This window comes from Macadamia integrifolia, chromosome 11 (genome assembly GCF_013358625.1).
Source record: "Macadamia integrifolia cultivar HAES 741 chromosome 11, SCU_Mint_v3, whole genome shotgun sequence".
Classification (NCBI taxonomy): Eukaryota; Viridiplantae; Streptophyta; class Magnoliopsida; order Proteales; family Proteaceae; genus Macadamia; species Macadamia integrifolia.
The window spans coordinates 2,376,897-2,379,935 of NC_056567.1; positions in this window are offsets into that span (position 1 = coordinate 2,376,897).

Genomic DNA, 3,039 nt, shown 5'->3' on the forward strand with positions numbered 1-3,039 from the left:
TATCCCGAGCTCGGAAGAATCACATGAATGCCCATGCTTATTGGAAAATTATGAGTCAAAGGGCCAAAGTCATGAGGACTCCCAAAAGGAAAGAATCATCAGAAGAAGAATAAAAAAATCAGTCACCCACCATCCATCCTTCCTCATCAACAGAAGAATCCACCATACCATATTACCAACCTTCATCATATTACCAAGCTCTACCATATTACCAACCTCCATCATATTACCAACCTCCACCATATTACCAACCTCCATCATATCATCAACCTTCACCACATCATCAAGGAGAAGGAGTTTCCTCATTTTATCATCCCCAATCTTCATACCCTACCTCTTACATCTCATCACCTTCATATCACCCCGCCTCATATCCCTCATCACCCTCATACCAATCCCATTCTCAAGGTTTGGTTTATAACCCAAAAGAAGGCTGGATGGATGGATACAGTTGGAAGGATATGCTTGCACTACTAGACTCCCCAAAGATGACCTCATCAATAGGTTCAGTGAATGCCTAAGGAGAAGGCCAAGATGGTGATCCCACTTCTCTGATTCATCCCACCGTGCCTCAGGAAGACAATCTAGATAACATTGAAGAAGTCATAGATGATCTCCTCAGAGCAGTAATGGCATTGGCAGTGAGAGAACAAATCAAAGAGCACACCTCCCTAATCCATATTATCTGAATACTATGAATGTTTGGATGCAGGGGAATTTGATGGTCATGAGGAATCTGATGAAGAACCAAGTGAGGGGTAAATCAGTGAAGAAGAGGATGATGATGACGATGATGAGGATGAGAATGATGGAGATGACTCTGATTCTCAAGGCGATAATGAGTATCCAGACTGGGATGATTACCAAGGGCCTTGGGACAATAATGAAGATGATGAGTCTGGATATTATTCAGCTAGGGATCCAAAGGATATTCTGTATATGCTATCGGAGAGGATGACCTGATGGTTGATCTCACAGATGCTATTTTGTCGGCACTCATGATCCAAATGGAAGGGGAAGATCTGGCATCAGATTCAGAAGATAGTGAAGGGTATGAGATCACTATGGAAGGTGAAGCAAATCCTATAACAGAACACATGGCTTATGTTTATAATTGTTTGGTTGACATCAAACTCGAGGCTGATAAGATTGATCAAATGTTAGGTGAAGTAGCCATCAGTGAACAATGCTACACCGAGCAGTTGATAATCCTTGAAAAAATAGGGGGGCATTCCACACTTGTAGAAATGATAGATACAACAGTTGCGCTGCTTTCCAGTGTAGTCAAGAAGGTGCGAGCCAGGGCCCTTGACATTCGCAGAGGACCTCGACTTCCCACCCCACGTAGGGAAGAAGAATCGAAAGGAGAGGATGATCCCATGGTAGGAATCATTACCATAACAAATAGTGATGATGAAGAGTGTTATCCTATGGAGATTATCATAAATAAACCTGGCAATGTGATGGAAACTCGATGTGGTAGAGACTACAAGGGCAAGGCCTTAGCTATAGAACAGTCAAGAACTAATGTGGCAGGAACCAGTGGTTTGAAGAAAGAATCGAAGAATCCAATCTTGGCTCAGCTCAAGAAGTCCCAAGCTAATATCTCGATTTGGGGATTGTTGATGGCCTCCCCCACACACCATAAAGCAGTCTTGAAGTCCCTCACCAATGTGCAAGTGCCAATCAAGATACATCCGGTACACCCCTCGGCAACATATACGGTACGGTCATTGATATTCTCAGACTCTGAACTCCCCAAAGGATCTCAACACAATAAAGCTCTACACATTATGGTAGAATATCTTGACAAGGTGGTTCTCCAAGTTCTCATTGACAATGGGTCCACTTTGAATGTTCTACCCTTAAGATCGGCAAAGTGTATTGGCATTAACCTGGAAGAGATGAGGCTGTCAAACCAAACCATACGGGCATATGACAATACCAAGAGGAAAATCCTTGACATCCTCGCCATCACCATAATGGTTGGCCCAGTGAAGTTTGATATTGATTTCTAGATCATTGATATACTGGCATCATCCAACATGCTCTTGGGAAGGCTTTGGTTACATCATGCAAAGGCAGTGTCCTCTAGTCTCCATCAGAAAATGAAATTCATTTATGAAGGGAAGGTGATTACAGTAGCTGGGGATCCCAAAGTGGTGAACACCTTAGCCAATATTGAAAATGGAGAAGAACAAGACCAGGAAGTTCAACTTAGTGTTTTTGAGATAGAGGAAACTTGTGCAGCACTCACCAAGGAATTACTAGATGAAAAGATTTCAGCTAACTATGAAGCTATATGGAGCCCTCCAGTGAATCAGATGATGAGTAACATGCAATACTTTCCAGGGATGAGATTGGGAAAGTATCATTAGGGTGTTTCAAAATTACCTACTCTTGTGGTTAGCAAAAGAAGGGGTGCTCTTGGGTACATTCATCAAAACCCCAGACCAAGGAGCAAGAATGGCAGCAAAGGGTGGTAGGTACTAAGGATGACAAGAAAAATCTTTGCCTCTTACTACCTGATGAGCACATTTATGTGTGAAATCTAGGGTAGTAAAACATGCATTTTACATATTTAGAATGGAGCTACCTTGGGTTTTACTCTCTTTTTGCAGGTTTTATATTTTCAAGGCCTTAAGGATTATCGGACGCTATGTCTTCAATTTTACAAGTAAAGAGGTCCTATTTCTTTCCATGGTTGCGAAGAGGACGAAATTCTGAGCAAGATGGACGTGTTCAATTAAAAGTACACATTCGTTTGGTCACCCGTACAAATGATTATTCTTTTTTGGGTCAGAAAAAGAATAATGGATCAGAATTGAACCGAGATGCAGAACCAGCCCGTTTGCAATTGTCCCAGAGGTACAAGGAATACTCCAAATGCCAACAAGGATCGATGGACCACATCCTTAAGTGATTAAAGATTTGTTTTTGGTAACAACAACTACCTAGCTTAGTTGGTGAGCTATGGTGTACAAAATTCTCTTGCTCACCAAGAGGTCTCAAGTTCGAATCTCATGGTTGTTTTTTTTA